This window comes from Eptesicus fuscus, chromosome 19 (assembly GCF_027574615.1).
Source record: "Eptesicus fuscus isolate TK198812 chromosome 19, DD_ASM_mEF_20220401, whole genome shotgun sequence".
In the NCBI taxonomy this organism is placed as follows: domain Eukaryota; kingdom Metazoa; phylum Chordata; class Mammalia; order Chiroptera; family Vespertilionidae; genus Eptesicus; species Eptesicus fuscus.
The window spans coordinates 23,966,756-23,974,358 of NC_072491.1; the positions used below are offsets into that span (position 1 = coordinate 23,966,756).

Here is a 7,603-nt window from a genome sequence, read left to right on the forward strand (position 1 = left end):
TAAAAAATGGTTCCCCCTCTACACATAAATTTCAGGACTTAATGGAATGGCCCCCTCAATTACTGCCTGTATGACAATAAGTAGCTTTAGCTTCAGGTTTCTCCCCTGAGGGTGGTTGTGAACATTCAGGAATTAATACATGTGGAGGCTTTTGGAATGGCTAATGGCAATTTGCATATAATCTAACTTATCTTTATTACTATTTTCATTGTCATTGTCACCATTATCCTCCTCTATAAATTTCTGTTCTCAGAGAACAGCACTCAGAACTAGACAAAATGCTCCTAACCACAGAAGAGAGTAAGGGGTCACCTTTTTGACGTGGACACCTATACTTGTAATCCAGCCCAATCATGTGTTAGTTTTTATTTTTAACTGCCTGTTTTGTAATTTCTTAAAAGATGGAGGAATAATTTACTTATCTGTCATAGTTTCTGAGTGCAGACACAGAAACTATGTGTGGGAAAGAAATATGCTGGGAAACAGACATTTAAGCACATAGATTCCTCCGTGTGAATATGCTCTTTGGGTTCAAAATCATCTCTTCTTCCTCCCTGCTGTTTTACCACATGTACTTTACCTAACATTTCTGGGCTTTGACTTTTTTTTAATCTATAAAACCAGGGATTATACTTTTCATAATTGTTGAAAGAATGAAATGAGATCATATACACAAAGCACTTAGCATAGTGATTGGAACTGAGTACTCAATAAATTGTGACTGTTAGTCTGGTTCCTTCTACCTTCTGAGTAATGAAATATTTGCAACAAGATATGGCAGATATTTATTAGATATTCAACTTTTAAGAACATCAGCAAATACCGTATTTTCTGGCGTATAAGACGACTGGGCTTATAAGATTTTCCTGGGTTAAAAAGTCATCTTATATGCTGGAAAATACGGTACCTGGATATTCCAAATACTCCTCTTAACTATACTTTGCTCTATTTCCATTTTGTAATCCTTCCTTGAAAAAGTTTTCCTCTCTTTCTGTCTGTCTGTCTCTCTATCTCCTTACCTCTCTATCTCCATCTCTCTTTTTCCAATACTGAACTCCCAAGGAACTATCGCTTCTTTTCTCCCGAACCATTTATTCTTTTTTCTTTTTTTAAAAAAAATATATTTTATTGATATTTTTACAAAGAGGAAGGGAGAGGGATAGAGAGCCAGAAACATCAATGAGAGAGAAACATCGATCAGCTGCCTCCTGCACACCCCCCACCTGGGGATGTGCCCGCAACCAAGGTACATGCCCCTGACCGGAATCGAACCTGGGACCCTTCAGTCCACAGGCCGGTGCTCTATCCACTGAGCCAAACCGGTTACGACCGAACCATTTATTCTTAACCAATAGCTCTCCACCTAAGCCCACCTTCCCTTTCATACATTAAAAAAAATTATCTTTATTGTTGAAAGCATTATACAGATGTCCCCTTTTCCTTACCATTGCATTTTTATGTAATTTCTTCACATACAACTTTAGTCCCCTCAATCTGCTGGATTTGGTTCTTTTGAACAAGGTATATATTCTGCTCTGGCTTAAAGTCCCATCCTGTCAACATAGTCATTCATCCCCTTGTACAAAAATGTTGAGTGAAGGTTTCTTGCTACAGAATTTAGCTGCAGTCAATATGGCCCTTACCTGGAAATACTTATTTAATAAATGTGCATTTGTAAGTTTTAATAATCATGAATCTGTTTGATTGAAACCATGGCAGGACAAACTCCAATTACAAATTTAATCTTCCTTCAGTTGAAAATGGTCTACTTTTCTGATTACTAACTTGATGACCAGTGTGATTTAGTTCAATCAATGTCTGAAACTTGATACTGCAACTGTCTTGAGTATAGAACAAAACAGAGTTTTTGTGAGATAAAAACTTCCAGAAAGGGATGACCAATGAATAGCAGCAGAGTTGTTTAAGATTTACACAATTTTGTAGACTTTCTCCTCTAAATTGCCAAACCTTTAAAACAGAACATAAACATATATATAGCAAGTAGGAGGGATTAGGTTGAGAGAGAAATCAGGAAAACAGGTTTTTTGGTTTTTTTTTAGGAATATTTCAATGTTAGTAATGTTGAGAATTAAGTATGTTACACCAGAATAAAAAATTATTTAAATAAAGAAACATCAAAGTATAAAATATTTGTTGCATGAGGTTTTAAAAGTTGATTTTAAAAAGTCCAAAAAGAGTGAATAGCCTGTTTAAGATTTGGGGTTAAGCAGGGGAAAATAGACAGTGATTGAAAAAAAAAAACAAAAAACAGGTTATGGCTTCTCTCCTAATGACAACAGTCTTTTTGTCCCTAAAAGGGATAGTGATATTTTTGTAAAAAAAAAGGAAATGAATTTTAAGAATAACAATCATAATACAAATGTTATAATTAGACACAGAAATGATAAAAGGGATTAAGGACAACACATCAATATTGAAATATCAATTCTTAATACAGAGGGTTTTGTAAGCCATGGAAAGGGTAGATTTCATACACAGACAAATGCACATGTGGTCTGAGTCAGGACTGTGCTCCTGAGAGAGGTTGCAAACATCCCTGTCAGGGCTGCATTATGGGTCAGCAAACAAAGATCACCAGGCCCAGAAGCAGGCCCACGGATGTTGCAGTTGTCTGGGCCACATTGGACTATGAGTATAAGAATGGAGGTGGATGTCTTGGCCACCATAAATAATGCTGCAGTGAACACAGGGGTACTCTTCACAAATAAAGACAGGGTGTCCCAGAAAATGTATGCACACTTTAACAGCTGATAGCTCAAGTTTGAAAATAAAATGTATTTTAATGAACACTACCTTTATAATTATTCAAAGTGTTTGTATATACTTTTTGGGACACCCTATATTTAAATTTTTTTTTTTTTTAGTAGACATGGAAACAACTGAAGTGTGCTTTGATAAATGATTGGATACAGAAAATGGGGTACATACACTACAATGGAATACTACTCAGCCATCAGAAAAGATGAAATACTGCCATTTGCAACAACATGGATGGGTCTTGAGAATATCATGCTAAGCAAAGTAATTCAGATGAAAAAATAAACCAAGAACCTTAGGATTTTATGCATATGTGGGAAATAGAACCGAAAGCAACAAACAAGACAAGCAAGCAAACAAAAACTTACAGACACAGGCAGCATGGTGGTTATTAGAGGGAAAGGGGGCTGCGGGGGTGGGGGGAGGATGTAGTAAAGGGTAAATGGGGTAAAACATGTGGTGATGAAAGAAGATTTGACTTTTGGGCGTGGACACACAATACAATATACAGGTGATACATTATAGAATCATATACCTAAAACCTATATCATTGCCCTAACTGGTTTGGCTCAGTGGATAGAGCATCGGCCTGCAGACTGAAGGGTCCCAGTTTCGATTCCGGTCAAGGGCATGTACCTTGATTGTGTGCACATCCCCAGTAGGGTGTGTGCAGGAGACAGCTGATCGATGTTTCTCTCTCATCGATGTTTCTAACTCTCTATCCCTCTCCCTTCCTCTCTGTAAAAAATCAATAAAATATATTAAAAAACAAAAACAAAACCTGTATCATTTTATTAATCAATGTCACTCCAATGAATTTAATAAATTAAACAAAAGAACTGATGTTGAGACCAGGGAAGCTTCCGAGGCACAAGCTGGTTTAGGGTCTATGTTAATCACTTGGACTTTTCTCAGAAAATGTCTTATGCTAACAACATTGCAATGCTGGCAGCAGCTTTAACTCTTCAGCTGGGAGTTTTTGTCACTGACTATTCTGATGCCTTTCCTCTATTTTTAAGCCCACCATCTCTTCTGTAATAATGATGCATCTTTGAGAATAATGGGTGCTTACCGAGAAGCAGGTGGATGGTGTTTCCTCTGAACCCCTCTAGCCATTCCAGAATGCAGGCATGTTGTTATCAGATGGTATGCGCTACTCCCTTCATTCTGCAAAAATGCTTTCAAAAATATTAGGGCAAACTGGGGGAAAACAGGGGTGGGGTTAATCTCTTAAAACCTATGCACCAAAAAAATGGTAACAATCCTAATTTAAAAGAAAACCTCGCAGTATGGTAAAGACAGGCTATTCAATAAATGGCGGTGGGAAAATTGGACAGGTACATGCAAAAAAAATAAATGAAACTAGACCACCTTCTTATATCATATACAGTAATAAACTAAAAACTGATTACAGACTTAAGTGTAAGACCTGAAACATAAAACTCCTAGAAGTAAAACATAGGCAGTAAAATCTAGGACATTTCTCTTAGCAATATATTTTTTTAACATATCTCCTCGAGCAAGGGAAACAAAAGAAAAACCAAACAAACAAACAAAAAGTTTCTGCATAGCAAGGGAACCCATCAACAAAATGAAAAGACAAGGTCACATTAAGCTGCGCATGGCTTCAGGGGTGTCTTTAGGAATCAGCAACATGGCAGAAGACATCAAGACCAAAATCAGGAACTAAGGGACTGCTCCTTTTGGCAGCCGCTTCCCCAACCAGAACCAGATCAGGAACTATTGGCAGAACTACCTGGACTCCCACCGCTGTGAGCAGGCAATGACTGCTAAAGGGGATGATGCCTCCGTGTGTGAATGGTACCGGCGTGTGTACAAGTCCCTGTGCCCCATATCCTGGGTTTCGGCCTGGGGTGACCGCTGGGCAGAAGGCACGTTTCCTGGGAAGGTCTGAACTGAATGCACCCCTGTCCTCTGTCATCCATCCTTCTCCCAGGGAGGTGAGGGGGCACCTGGGTATGTCCCACCCTAGAATCCTGAATTATGGCTTAACTAACGATAAATACTTGTTAGAAAAATATCAAAAAAGAAAAAAAAAAGAAAAAGAAAAGACAACCTACTGAATGGGAGAACATAGTCACCAATGATACCTCTGATAAGAAGTTAGTATTCAAAATTTATAAAGAACTCAGATAACTCAACACCAGAAAAACTAACAATTCAATTAAAAAGTGGGCAGAAGACCGGAATAGACACTTCTCCAAAGAGAAACTACAGATGGCCAATTGACATAGGAAAAGTTGCTCAACATCACTAATCATCAGAGAAATGCAAATCAAAATCACAATGAGATACTACCTCACACCTGTCAGGAAGCGATCATCAATAAACAACAAGTGTTGGCAAGGATGTGGAGAAAAGGGAACCTTACTGCACTGCTGTTGGAAATGCAGATTGGTGCAACCACTATGGAAAACAGTGAGCAGGTTCCTCAAAAAATTAAAAGGAACTGCCTTATGACCCAGTGATTCCATTTCTGGGTATATATCTGAAGAAACCCAAAACAGTAATTTGAAAGAATATATGCACTCCCATGGTCATTGCAGCATTATTTACAATCACAGAAATATGTCAGCAAAGCAAGTGTCCATTAATAAACGTGGATAAAAATTATATATATGATGGAATACTATTAGGCAATAAAAAAGAATGAAATCTTACCATTTGTAACAGCATGGATGGACCTAGCGGGTATTATGCTAAGTGAAATAATTCAGACAGAAAAAGACAAATACATATGATATCACTGATATGTGCAATCTAAAGAACAAAAAAATTGAACAAACAAAATAGAAACAGACTTATAGATACAGAGAACAAACTTATGGAGACCAGAGGGGAGGGGTTAAAAAAAAAAAAGGTCATGGGATTACAAAGTCCTAATTTGGCCTTGGTTGGTGTGGCTCAGTTGGTTGGGCATTGTCCAGATCCATATTATATGTTATTAGTACTATCTTCAAAATTTTCAAAAAACTTTCCTTCCACTCTACATCTTCTTGCAGCTATTGCACCATTTCTCAGTTCCCCATACAGCAAAACTCTTAAAAGAACTGTTCACGTTTTCCAACTCCAATTCCTTCCCTCTCAAAATCAATCTTTTTACTGTGGTAAAATATATATAATACAAAATTCGCCACTGTGTCATTTAAGTGTACAATTCAGCAGTGTTTAGTACATTCACAATATTGTGCAAATGTCACTACTAAATCTAGAACATTCTCATCACCCCAAAAGTGAACCCCATACCCGTTCAACAGGCACTCCCTATCCCTTCCTCCAGTCCCTGAAAATGACTAATCTATAGATTTTCCTATTTGGGATAGTTTATGCAAAACTAATTATATAATATGTGACCCTTTTTGCCTGATTCTTTAACTTAGCATAATGTTTTCTAGCTTCGTTTACATTATAGTATGTATCTGAACTTCATTCCTTTTTTATGGCTGAATACTACTCCACTGTGTGGCTATGCCACATTTTGCTCATCCATTCATCAGTTGATGGGCATTTGGGTTGTTTCTACCTTTTGACTATTGTGAATAGTGTTGCTATGAACATTTGCATACAAGCATTTGTTTGAACACCTGCTTTCAGCTCTTTTGGGTTTATACCTACGAATGGGTTTGCTGAATCATATGTTAATTATTGACAAGCAGAGCAGCCAAACTCTTTCCCTAGTGCCTGCACCATTTTACATTCCTACCAGCAACGTATCAGCATTCCAATTTCTCTGAATCCTCCCTACCACTGGTTATTTTGTGTGTGTTTTTTTAAAATTCTATCCATCCCAGGAGGTGTGAGGTTGTATCTCATGTGGTGTTGATTTGCATTTCTTTAATGACAAATGACATTGAGTATCTTTTCATGTGCTTTGTGGCCATGTATATATCTTCTTTGGAAAATGTCCATTCCAATACTTTGTCCATTTTAATTGGCTTGTTTGACTTTTGTTGTTGAATTGTATGTATGTTTAATATATTCTGGATATTAGATCCTTATCAGATATATCATTTGCAAATATTTTCTCTATTATGGGTCATTCTTGACAAAGTATAGCACAGAACCTAAAAATCTCAAATGTCCTGATACTCAATTGTGTGAATTGAAAGAAGTGTAGTGTTTTTTTTTTTAAAGTAGTTTGCCTATAGGCTCATTATTAGTAGAAAAAAAAATTATTTCAAACCCTTGAGTTACAGGTAATAGCAGAGGTCATTTCTAATACCACACACTTCACCAAACACTGTGCAATTTAGTTCTCAGATTGATATTCAAAATATTTTCTTGGAAACACAATTATAATAAACTAGTGACCTGGTGCACGAATTCGTGCACATTGAAAGGAAATTAATTAGAAGGTGGCTGGTGGGATGCGACTGGATGAGATGGGCTGGACACACCCTGGAGCCAACCTCCTGCGGTCCTCCCGGCATCTGGGGAGTGAGCGGGGTCCTTCTGGCAGGTGGGGTCCCTTGGCCTGGCCTGCGGGATCAGGCCGAAACTGGATCTCTGACATCCTCCGAGGGGTCCCGGAGTGCAAGAGGGAACTCTGCAAAGTTGCTGTCATACAGGGTGTGTAGCATAAATGCAAGTGTGCAGTAAACTAGATTCGGGGCCAACAGTGCCCCAGCAACAACATAACCCATGGCCAAAGGTGGAATGGTGTGGCCCCACGAAAAATCGGGCTCCCTCCTCTCTGGTTTCGGGGTGCGTCACCCCAGAAGCGCCACTGCCAAGTTACTGCAGCTCGGCAGCTCCTGCATTGAGCATCTGCCCCCTGGTGGTCAGTGCGCATCATAGCAACCAG

At 38.4% G+C, this 7,603-nt stretch overlaps 1 pseudogene; it reads left to right on the forward strand.

Annotated features, from left to right (window-relative positions):
- The first annotated feature begins 4,432 nt into the window (after positions 1-4,432).
- LOC103287662 (cytochrome c oxidase subunit 6B1-like) lies at positions 4,433-4,693 on the forward strand (annotated as a pseudogene).
- Positions 4,694-7,603: the final 2,910 nt, after the last annotated feature.